The sequence below is a fragment of the Loxodonta africana genome, chromosome 17 (genome assembly GCF_030014295.1).
Source record: "Loxodonta africana isolate mLoxAfr1 chromosome 17, mLoxAfr1.hap2, whole genome shotgun sequence".
Lineage (NCBI taxonomy): Eukaryota > Metazoa > Chordata > Mammalia > Proboscidea > Elephantidae > Loxodonta > Loxodonta africana.
Genome location: NC_087358.1, coordinates 81,930,997 through 81,943,830, shown reverse-complemented (window position 1 = coordinate 81,943,830; position 12,834 = coordinate 81,930,997).

The window sequence follows — 12,834 nt, the reverse complement described above, 5'->3', positions numbered from 1 at the left end:
GAATTTCATTTCCAGTATGCTATGAGAAAAACCCTCATGGTGTAGTGGTTAAGTGCTGCAGCTGCTAACCAAGAAGTCAGCAGTTCGGATCCACCAGGCACTCCTTGGAAACTCTATCCGGCAGTTCTACTCTGTCCTATAGGGTCGCTACGAGTCGGAACTGACTTGATGGCAGTGGGTTTGGTTTTGTTTTTTTTTTAATGAGAAAAAGCATGAAAATATTTTTACAGATTATCTAAGTGATTACCAACTTGCTGCAAACACTCCTTTTTGCCATTTTGCATAATCCGTATCTTAACTACATTTTCCCATATTCCATATAGAAAACATTTTTATAAAAGGAGGCCCGCCATTCCCAACCATTTCATTTTAAGCTTTTGCTTTGCTGCAACATAAATCCCTTCTCTATCTTATCTACACACCTCTTCCTATAGCCAATAAAAAGTTTGTGTGAGTAGGACTTTTGTGAATTTATAAGGTGGGGTTGAATTTTATAAGTGGTTCCATGTGGTACAGCCCAGCAGAAGGACAGATAGAACCAGTAGCTCCAGAGGCAACAGAAGGTACAAGAACATGAGGCTCTAGAGATTTGCTCTTGAATTTCACAGAAAGCTCTAGACTTTTCTATATAAACATATCATTATAGATGCACATCACCTTACAACAGATGGAGAATAATTCTTCAAAAATTAGGCATTCAGGACAGAACTGGAGAAAAATGTAGAACAAAATTCTAACTCACAAAAAAAGACCAGACTAACTGGCCTGACAGAGACTGGAGAGACCCTGAGAGTACGGCCTCCGGACATCCTTTTAGCTCAGTAATGAAGTCACTTGAGGTTCACCCTTCAGCCACAGATTAGACAGGCCCATAAACAATGCAAGACTCAAGGGGCATACCAGCCCAGGGGCAAGGACTAGAAGGCAGGAGGGGACAGAAAAACTGGTAACAGGGAACCAAATGTCAAGAAGAGAGAGTGTTGACATGTCGTGGGGTTGGTAACCAATGTTATAAAACAATATGCGTACTATTTAATGAGAAGCTAGTTTGTTCTGTAAATCTTCATCTAAAAAATGTAAATCTTCATCTAAAGTACAATTAAAAAATAAAAAATCACGTATTCATGAGGAGGGCGGTCATTCCTTAGCAGACGTTTAGAAGTATGTGTTTTGGTGAACATGTGTAACATTCCTATTGTGTATATATCTAGAAGTAGAATTACTGAGTCATAGGATATATGTTCACAGCTTTAGTAGATACAGTCAAAACATTTTTAAAGTGGTTGTATCAATTTACATTTCCACTAGCAGTAGATTAGAATTCCAATTGCTCCATGTCCTACCAAATAGTTGGTATTTCCATCTTTTCATTTTAGCCATTCTGGTGTGTGGGGGATTGTATTACATTGTGACTTTTTATTAGAATTTCTGTGATACCTAATGAACTTTAGTCCCTTTTCATATGTATGTTGGCCATATAGAAATCTTTTATCGAGCGTTCAAGTATTTGCTCATCTTTCCTTTGAACTTTTTTTTTTTCCTTTTTCTTTATGGATCGTCCTTTATATATTCTAGAACCAAGTCCATAGTACTATGTATGTCTTGCAAATAACTTCTGCTAGCACATGAATTCACTCTTGTGGCTTGTCATGAACTTTCAGGTTCAAAAACCTGTCTTTTACAAGAACAGGCAAATGTATAGAGATGAAAGTTTATTAGGGGTTACCAGGAGCAAAAGGGGTGTTATTGCATATAGAGCACAGAGTTTTGGTTTATGGTGATGGAAAAATCACATTGATTAAGGGTAGGGTTGCACAGCTGATTAATGTAATTGCCGTCAATAAGTTGTGTACCTGTACAGTTTGTTCAATTGGCAAAAGTTGTGTGGTATATTTACAACAACAAAAATGAGCAGCTGCTGAGGCAAAATAGTAGTACTCTATTGGTGAGATGGATCCTTTTATTATATCTTTCTTTATATTCTCATTTGTTTTTATAACATGTTACTGTTAAAATCAATAAAACATTTGCAAGATGAAAGTGGATAACAATGTCTATCCCACCCATTGTGTCCATCCAAGGTTTAAATGAGGAACTACATGCCATCAGCAGATGCCCAGCCTTATGTGGCACTTGGAAAATACTTCATTTCTCCTACTCCTCTGGCTCACAGTCTTCTCCCCTCATTTATTTATTCTTTTCCCAGCTGGCTGCATGTGACCACTGAACTTCCAACCCTATAATTCTGCTTTTCATACCAATGTTATTATAATCTTGGGTTCTTGGGGAGTGGTCAAAGGCACGCACTGTCCCTGCCCTCATGAAGAGGACAACCCAGTGCTGGTGGGAGAAGCACTGGGGAAATGCAGCAGAGAGAAAGGACAGACCACCCTCCTGGAACCACAATGGACTTCAGAGAGCTTCGTTGGCTGCGGTTCACCTGGCAGGCTTCTAGATGTCAGAGAGCCCTCAGGCTTAGTGCTTAGTCCTCTCTCTCTATTGACACCCTGTCTCTAGAATGCCTCAGTGAGTCCACAGCTCTCTGTCTGTAGCTGAAGAAGTCAAGGTTTATACCTCCAGCCATTTCAACTCCTCCTGGGTCTAGACACAAATATTCAAATGTCTGCCTAACTCTCTATATGGAATTCCTTGTCTATAAAATGTGCATTATAATGACCCATTCCTCATACAGCTGTCTTGCAGAGCAAATATCTTAAGTAAGGAGAAGCACTTACAAGAGTCCTGGCACCAGTGCACGCACTCAGTAAGTGTTAGCTGTTAGTATTATTACCTGACATCTCCACATGGACGTCTAACAGTTATGCCATGTTATCAAGGCCGTGAAACAAATAATTCTTGGTTCCAAACACTAGTCCACTCTTATTAATGAATTTCTCAAGACTTGCATGATGATGGTATGTGTTTTCTTCCACACAATGGATATGTTTAGAAAAGTTTGACTGGGTCCTACCTAATGAATTGCTCCAACATTTCTATGGGCAATCTTTGAGACAAGTTTTAGCCAATTAATGGAGCAAAGAATTAGAATCACTCTCAGCTGCTCATGCTAGGACTCTCAATTCAGAATATCTGGTAAGAGTGGTGTTATGGACTGAATTGTGTCTCACAGAAATAAGTGTTCAAATTCTAACTCCTGCAATAGTAAAAATGACCCTGTTTGGAAATAAGGGGCTCCTTTTGAAAACCCTGGTGGCATAGTGGTTAACAGCTACAGCTGCTAACCAAAAGGTCAGCAGTTTGAATCCACCGGGTGCTCCTTGGAAACTGTATGGGGCAGTTCTACTCTGTCCTATAGGGTCGCTATGAGTCAGAATTTGTGCTATGGCAACAGGTTTGGTTTTGGGTTTGTTGTCGTTATGTTATTAATGAGGCCATACCAGTGTATGGTGGGTCCTAAACCTAGTCACTTCTGAGTTATTAAATATGTGGAACAGACACAATGACACACACGGGGGAGAGGAAGGCAGATGGTGGATACAAATGCAGCTACGGCTCAGGAACTCTAAGAATTGCTGGCAGTTTCTAGAAGCTAAAATAGAGGAGGAAGGACCTCCCCCTACAGCTATGCTCTGAATTCAGACTTCTAGCCTCCTGAACTGTGAGAAAATACATTTTTCTTTTAAAGCCACCCAATTGTCGTGTTTTTTTGTTATGGTAACTCACACAGGTACCAGTGATGATAAATTCAGCCCAATGTAAAATAATGTTCTTTCCTCCTTGGTATTAGTTGTTGGTGTTAGCTGCTGTTTAGTCAGCCTCTGACTCATGGCAACACCATACATAATGGTATGGGACCTTTGTGATCCATAGTGTGTTCACTGGCTGATTTTCAGAAATAGATCACCAGCCCTTTCTTCCTCACTCATCTTAGTCTGGAAGCTCTGCTGAAGCCTGTTCTGCATCACAGCAACACACAAGCCTCAGTGACAGATGGGTGGTGACTGTGCTTGAGGTGCATTGGCCAGGAATTGAATTGGACTCTCCTGCATGGAAACCCTGGTGGTGCCATGGGTAAGTGCTGTGGCTGCTAACCAAAGGGTCAGCAGTTCAAATCCACCAGGCACTCCTTGGAAACCCTATGGGGCAGTTCTACTCTGTCCTATAGGGTCGCTATGAGTCAGAATTGACCCCACAGCAACAGGTTTTTATGGGCATGGAAGGCAAGAATTCTACCACTGAACCAGCACTGCCCTCTTCTTCCTTGGTGTGGCCTGCCAGATTGCTCCTCTTTCCCTATCAGTGTCCTCTGCTTTCACCTAGGAGCTATGAAAGGGTCAGCTTCATGCTGATGGACAGAAATTTTATTGATTGGTTGATTTTTAATTGTGGTGAAAATATATTTTCTTATTTTATAATTATGATTACCTACTGCCTTCGAGTCGACTCCAACTCATGGTGACCCTATAGGACAGAGTAGACCTGCCCCATATGGTTTCCAAGGCTATAAATTTTTATGGAAGCCAGGTGCCACATCTTTCTTCCGAGGAGTGGTTGGTGAGTTTGAACTGCCAACCTTTCACTTAGCAGCCAAACATTTAACTACTGTGCCGTGAAGGCTCCTTATATTTATAATTAACTTTTATTAATTATAATACTTGCCATAGTTTAAAATTTTTTTCTATAGAGACTGCTCAGTAATCTATGTATAATAAAAGTTATGCCTTTTCTTTCTTTTTCTTGTTTTATTGTATTAACTTAGATCTCCATTTTCAATGTTTAATAAATAATAGAAAGCATTCTAATTTTATTGCTAATTTCAAAGGAAATATCCAACATTTCACATAAATACCATATCAATTGTAGTTTTCCAGGTCAGGGAACTTCTCTTCTGTTCCATGTTTGCTCAGAGTCCTTATTTCTCAGAGTGACTAGATTTTATCAACTGCTTTGTCCCCATCTCTTGAGGTGAACATATGTCTTTTCTTCTTTCACCTATGCATGTGGTAAATTAAATTATGAAATCTTTAATATTCCCTCAAACTTGCAGGCCAGCAATAAACCACCTTGATCATGGCATATTAGATGGTTTATTCTTTGCTGGATTTCCTTTGCAGGCATTTTATGTAGGTTTTTGCATCTCAGTTACTTAGTGTGCTTGTCCTATAACTCTTTCTTATACCATCCTTCTTTAAATTGTTATCATTGTTAAACTAGCCTTAAGATCCAGTTGGAGGAGTGTCTCATGGTTTTCTATTCTTTGTGGCCTATGCACAAGTTTAAAAAATTACCTATTCCTTGCATGTTTGCTGGTAACCTGCCTGAAAATTATCTAGACCTATTGTTTTCTTTGTATGGAGATTTTCAGCTACTGATCCATTTTGTTTAGTGGTTAAAGGCCTCTTCTGGTACTAATTTGAAAAAATTCCACTGCATATCCTAGGCTGCTAGAATCCCATCTTTAAATATTATCTTGATTTTCACTGTTTTCAGCCTCATTCAGGCCAATTAATCAATCCCAGAGTTCCCCCACTTTCCAGTCAGGCTCTGGAATTATTCCTGGTACCAATCTCTTCATCTAAGACTTACTTGAAAACAAAGATATTACAGTATGCTATCGAAGCAGTTTTGTGCCCTCAGCCTCCTTTGGTCCATTAATGTGAGGATACAGTCTTCTAACACATTTTCTAATTGTTCTTTTTCTAAAAATTTTTGTCTTTATTTTCTTTTTTTCATCCTTTCCTTCCTCCAACAACTAGTAGTTTTAAAGTTGTGCATTTTATTTTCAGGTCGTTAAGCCAGCTGGCATTGACTCTGCGTGTGTGTGGTGCCCAGCTGCAGCTATGCAGCAAGAGAAGGCACTTCTAGAACCAGAAGGCGGGGAGGGCGCAGTGGTTGGATGGTTGGAGGGGGGCAGGGCTGCACAGAGAGGGGCGCGAGGGTGGTGCAAGGTCCAGGGCCGCCCAACCGCAAGCCCGCGGGGCTACAGCACAGAGCACGGCCTCTTGTGCCTTCTGCGACAGGCCCAGCCGTCCAGCTCGGAAAAGTACTCAGACCCCTGAAGGGCTGCAGGTCCCACAGAAAGAGGGGAAGCCAACAGCCATGGAGGGCAAGGCCCAGGGTGCTTACCTGAGGAGTTCTGCCCCGCCTATCACAGCGTTTATGCTTATAGGAGGGCATGAGGCACATCGGGCTGAGGCACATCGGGACTTGGGGAGAGACGAGAACCCAGGAAGGGTGGGTGAGCTGAGGTCACCCACGGACTCGGGGTCCACCCTTGGGAAGCCCAGGGGGTGCCCTTCCAGGAGAAGAAACCAAAGCCACAGAGGCCACACTGCCTGGCCCCCCGCCCCCCTCACTCCAGGCTGGACTCAGGGCCTGCGCTGCCAGCAGAACAGCTCCCGAGTTTGGGGAGCAGTGAAGCCCACCCTGGTCTGGGCTAGGGACTTTATTTCTTCACTCTCATCATTGGCTGTGAGCAAACTTTGTCTGTGCAGACTAAAGAGGAATTATCCAAAAGAGCTCCAGGCTCCAGATTTGAGTTAAAAACCAAAAAACCAAACCCACTGCCATCAAGTCGATTCCAACTCATAGCAATTTGAGTTAAGGATCATGAATTAATAGAGAGAAATTCAACTTTAACAGTAAGCATCTGCTTGGGTGGAGCAGTGGTTAAATGATAGGGCTACTAACCAAAAGGTCAGCAGTTCAATTCCACCAGGTGCTCCTTGGAAACTCCATGGGGCAGTTCTATCCTCTCCTCTAGGGTCACCATGTGTAGGAATTGACTGGACAGCAGTGGTTTTTTTTTTTTTTTTCTCAGTTTTGGAGGCAAAGATTCATTAGAAAGAAAGAAAGGGAAGGAGGGAGGCAGGAAGAGAGGGAAGGGGAGAAGAAGGAAGAAGGAAGGCCTTATCAAGACCCCAGAGGGAGTGACAGGAGCCTTCTTCCTTTGCCACCTCTTAAGACTGTATCAACTGCTTTGAGAGTTTCAGAATAACGATCCCCAAGAATATCACTGCTTTCACCCTCTGAGGGCTTCTCCAGTGCTGAGTTAGACTAAGGATTGAGAATCCTTCTGGGGCTTCCTGGGCCTGTGTACTGGACAGTCAACACACTGAGGTTCAGAGCCACTTAGAAGATGCTGAGACTTTCTGAAGCCAATGACCCACCCCCTGCCAAAATTCTCTCCATCTGGGTATAAGGCCATCATGTCCCCTCAGCAGTGTTTCTCTGAAGGACACTTATGGGCACTGTGGGTTTATGCCAAACAGGGTGAAAACCTGCCCCTCGGCAGGGAGCAAGGAGCTACTTAAATGACATCTTCGATCTGGCAGAAAGCACAGCCCAGGGTGCTGGGAGAATTTGGGAGGGAGAGAGGAGAATGAGTTAGAAAGGCCTGGTTGTGAAGGTGGCCAGGGGCCAGTGAACTAAAACCACACAGCTGACCTAAGGGGAAAAGCCTCACACCTGCCACTCCTGGGACCTTTTCTCCTTCAAATGATAAAGTCTTTTTCTGAACTTATGTGACTGGGCAGCGCTGCCTTTGAGTTATGACATGAATGAGCCTCCAAAGCCTCTTGGGGCAAATAATGTTCGTTCTCTCAGGTCAGAGGGCCAGAGCTCCTCTGCTGGTCTAGCAATTTGGAACAGGATATCACTGGAAGGCAAATGTGTCACAGACTGGAAGTACTTCTTGGGTTCATCTTCTCACAGCTTACTGTTCGGTTTTATTACACAACTTAGATATGGGACCAGGAGAGGAGTTTGGGGCTTGACGCCTGACATCTTAGCACTGGTGCCTGTTTCTTGAGGAGGGAAGCGGTAAAAAGAAGGCAGAGTTTACTATATCCCTTTTCCTGAGCTACAGGAAATCCTTACAAAGACCCTCTCAAGTAAGGACTGGTGGGAAATGCCTTGGTTTACTATTAAACTTTGTCCATGAGGCACTTGTTTATGTCATGCATATAAAACATTTTCCACTCAAGGAAACATTCTAATTCTTAGCTAGACTGTCTACAGAATGACTGTGTATTAGGCACTAAGCTTGGTACTTAAGCGAGTGATTACCCCTCAGAGAAGGCCAGAGAGGAGGTTTATATCCTACATTTCCTGGTGCTGCCATTGCTCCAGGCATGTTTCAAATGCCTTCCTGGGGAAGGCCTTCAGAGCTGGCTCATGGCTACATGGGAATACCAAAAAGAATTAGTCATGTTCAACCATTTCAAGAGGTAGCATATGATCAGGAATTGATGGTACTGAAGGAAGAAGCCCAAGCTGCTCTGAAGCCATTGGCAAAAAACAAGGCTCCAAGAATTGATGGACTATCAATTGAGATGTTTCAACAAACAGATGTAGCACTGGAGAGGCTCATTCGTCTTTGCCAAGAAACATGGAAGAGAGCTTCCTGGCCAACCGACAGGAAGAGATCCATATTTATGCTTATTCCCAAGAAAGGTGATCCAACCGAATGTGGAAATTATAGAACAATATCATTAATATCACATGCAAGCAAAATTTTGCTGAAGATCATTCAATAACGGCTGCAACAGTATGTTGACAGGGAGCTTCCAGAAATTCAGGCTGATTTCAGAAGAGAACATGGAACTAGGGATGTCATTGCTGATGTCAGATGGGTCCTGGCTGAAAGCAGAGAATGCCAGAAGGATTTTTACCTGTGTTTTCTGGACTATGCAAAGGCATTCGACGGTGCGGATCATAACAAATTATGGATAACATTGTGAAGAAGGGGAATTCCAGAACACTTAATTGTGCTCATGAGGAATCTTTACATGGATCAAGAGGCAGTTGTTTGGGCAGAACAAGGGGATACTGATTGTTTTAAAGTCAGGAAAGATGTGCATCAGGGTAGTATCCTTTCACCATACCTCTTCAATCTGTATGCTGAGCAAATAATCTGAGAAGCTGAACTATATGAAGAAGAACATGGCATCAGGATTGGAGGAAGATTCATTAACAACCTGCGTTAAGCAGATGACACAACCTTGCTTCCTGAATGTGAAAAGGACTTAAAGTACTTACTAATGAAGATCAAAGGCCACAGTCTTCAGTATGGATTGCACCTCAACATGAAGAAAACAAAAATCCTCACAACTGGACCAATAAGCCATATCATGATAAACGGAGAAAAGACTGAAGTTGTCAAGGATTTCCTTTTACTTGGATCCACAATCAACTGCCATGGAAGCAGCAGTCAAGAAATCAAGAGTCACATTGCATTGGGTAAATCTGCTGCCAAGGACCTCTTCAAAGTGTTGAAAAGCGAAGACGTCACCTTGAAGACTAAGGTGTGCCTGACCCAAGCCATGGTATTTTCAATCGCATCATATGCATGTGAAAGCTGGACAATGAATAAGGAAGACCAAAGAAGAGTTGACGCCTTTGAATTGTGGTGTTGGCGAAGAATATTGAATATACCATGGACTGCCAAAAGAACAAATCTATCTTGGAAGAAGTAAAACCAGAATGCTCCTTAGAAGCAAGGTTAGGGAGACTGTGTCTTACATACTTTGGACATGTTATCAGGAGGGATCAGTTCCTGGAGAGGGACATCATTCTTGGCAAAGTGCAGGGTCAGTGGAAAAGAGGAAGACCCTCAACTAGGTGGATTGACACAGTGGCTGCAACAGTGAGCTCCAGCATAACGACAATTGTGAGGATGGCACAGCACTGGGCAGTGTATCGCTCTGTTGTGCATGAGGTTGCTATGAGTCAGAACCAAGTCGATGGCACCTAACAACAACAATACTGATTTGCCACCAAGAGTATAATCCAGAGCTTTTCCAGTAGGCTGGAAAGACTTTCCAAAGAGGGGAGTACTGTGCCATGTTGTGTAGTGACAGCAGGTTTGACATAGTATTTTTACACAGATTCTTAACCACTTTTGTTGCTTTTCGTAAGTCCTGAATTTCCAAGTCTACCACCTGAAGAACTTCCTTCAGTGGTTAGACTAAGTCTGGTGGTTATGAATTCTCTTAGAGTTTCTTTAATTGAGAAGGTCATTATTTTTCCTTTATTCCTGAAGGATATTTTCACCGATTATAAAATTCTGAGTTAATGATTCTTTACTTTCAGCATTGAAAAAATGCTGTTGCAGTCTTTTAGCCTCCATGGTTTCTGATAACTATAGAGTTATTCAGACTGTTTTCCCTATGTGAAATGTATCATTTTCTCTCCAGCTTCTTCCAAGCCAGATTCATTATCTTTGTTATCCTGAAGTTGAATATGACTTATTTAGGCATAAAATTCTTTGAATTTAACTAGTTGACATATCCTGAGCTTCTTGAATCTGTAAGTTTATGTCTCTCACCAAAATCGGAAAGGGCTCAGCCCATATTTTTTCAAATACTTCTTTCTACACCTACAAAAAATGTTGTCTACATTCTGCTATTGAGACTATAAGTGAATTTTTAATTTGTATTATTGTATTCACACGTAAAATTTTCTCATATCAAAAATTGCCATTTGCAAATACCTTCTGTCTCTTTGGTGATAATATTTCCTTTATATTTGTTTTTTAAAAAAGTACTCCTGGTACATCCTAGAGCATAGTTACAATAGCTGTTTACAGTTTTCCTGTTATGATTCCAAGACTTTTGGCCTTGCTTAAATCTTATGGAAAATGTCGATTTTTGTTTGTTTGTTTTAGCAAGAAATTGACCCAGTTATATTCAGGCTGCATGTTCTGTCCCAACTCCTGTATGCTGTGGCTCAAATGTCACTTGAGTTTTTGAATCCTCTGCAGACATATTCAGATCTACTCTATGTGAGTGCCACTCAGTTTAGGACCTAGATGGTGTTCTAACCAATAGAACAGCTCTTAAAGATTTGGTACACTTCTTAGGATCAGATCTATGCATGTGGGACTTGGGGGTGAACCAGGAGTTCATACACGACTTCATGAAATCCGTTTCTTGAGCTGCCTCCTCTCTGTCTCTCTGAGGCTATCTGACTTCTGAGGGGCTATCTTCCTGGTCCACTGGCAAGAATGTTGGGCATTTAATGTCTTCATCCTGCCATGCGATTAAGCAGCTGGGTCTGCCTATGAGGCCAAATAATGGGAGGATAGATAAAACCTAACAGAGATTCCTCTGTACTTTTTGGACCTTATGTACTCTGGTCAGAGAGAAGGATTCTCCTCCTTGAGAGGTTTAGGTGTCTGCCCATTTGCCTACCTGCCCAACTCTCTTTCCCATTCAGTATGAGAGAGGGCTTCTCTTGGAGCTCTTTCTGTCCATAACTGGTATGCAATTATGGAATTGAGGCTCATTTAATTTCAGCCTCCGGAATATACTTACTTTTTGCCCTGAATTCCTACCATTGTCAACCATTTCCTTTGTAGAGTCCTTAGATAGCTGTCCCATGCATTTGTCTAGATCCTTAGTTGTCAAATACCAGCATAGCCCACCTGGGGAAGTGTTGATTGTGGTAAGGGGGCAGGGGTGAGGGACTGTACACTAAAGGAGCTGCAAGATCTGACTGACTTGTGTGAGGAGGATGGGAGGTGTGCTTAGGAATGAATGCTGAAGGTGCTGAATCAAGGGGCAGTTTAACAGGAAGTTGAGTTAGAACATGCAGGAAGAATGTACTTAAAAAGCATGGATGATACGCTTTTCCATTTTAGTAGCGTTATGTGTGAGTCTAGATAATGCGTACTGTAATCATTCTCATCTATTTAAATGTTTTTTGTGTAAATATGAGTTCACACCTAGAAGACCCAAAAAGGTAGTGTTAGCAGCATATCTAATGACCTTCAGGGGATCAAGCAATTTACAGAGCAATGTGGGTAGAATGTGACCCAGTTTCCATTAAAGGAAACAAACCAAGAGATCTACTTGTATACCTGTGACTGTGTGTATGTGTCCCAGCAGAGAAATGTAGGGAAGGATATGCATGTGTCTATTAACATTGGATACTTTGGGGGAGCAGGACCAAATTAAATATGAGGAAGGGACCCTGATTGTAACTTTTTCATTATACAAATCTGTATTCTTAAGGTGTTATAAAAAAAGACTTTTAGAGCTTTGAAAGTTGATAAACATCATAGATTCATATTTTAAAAACTTTTTGTTGGATTTTTTTTTTTTAACAGGGGGAAAATATCTTTAACAACTGACACAAAGATTATAATCACTGGAAGAAGAGGACACCACAGATTGCTCAACAGTCAGACCCAGCAGATTTCTTGCTTGTTCTTGGAGACAATGAGCTCTTCTGGTCTCTACACCTGGAAATGACCAACAAGAATTTTGTAACAGTCCATGAAGTTACCCCTCAAACGTCTCTTGCCAAGTACATGTCTACAGGTAAAGGAAGAAGGCTGGACACCACGTGCAGTTCGCTAGGTAACTCATAGACCACTAGAAGATTCTCTTTCCCTGATATGCCACTACCGCTTTCTTCCGCTTGTTGCTCTGCTGGAAAACCCACCCTTTTGCATGCTACACCTTTTTGTGGATTGAACATAGAGAAGTTAACTGGAAAGATGCAGCTTTTAAGGAAAAATATTTTGATCAATAGCTGTAGAGACAGTAGGACGCCCTCAGCCAGCCTATGTCCACTGTGGGAATGCCAGCCCCCTCACTGTCTTGTACCTCTGAGCATCCAGAGCTTTCTATTTTGATCATCAAGAAACTACAGAATTCACATTGCCTGAGAGCCCTCGCTTCCTCTGCCTCTGACCCTGTCAGTCGCAGGAGAGTCTGTCACTCTGAGAACAGGGTAGTCTGTGGATGGAAATGCCTGTCCAGGAGGCCCTGCCCTCCCTTCCTTGCCCCTGAGGACTTCCCTGTGCCACTTGAGGTCTCATCACCCAGGGGAAGGACATACCCATGTCACCTCCAGGGTTTTCCAGTT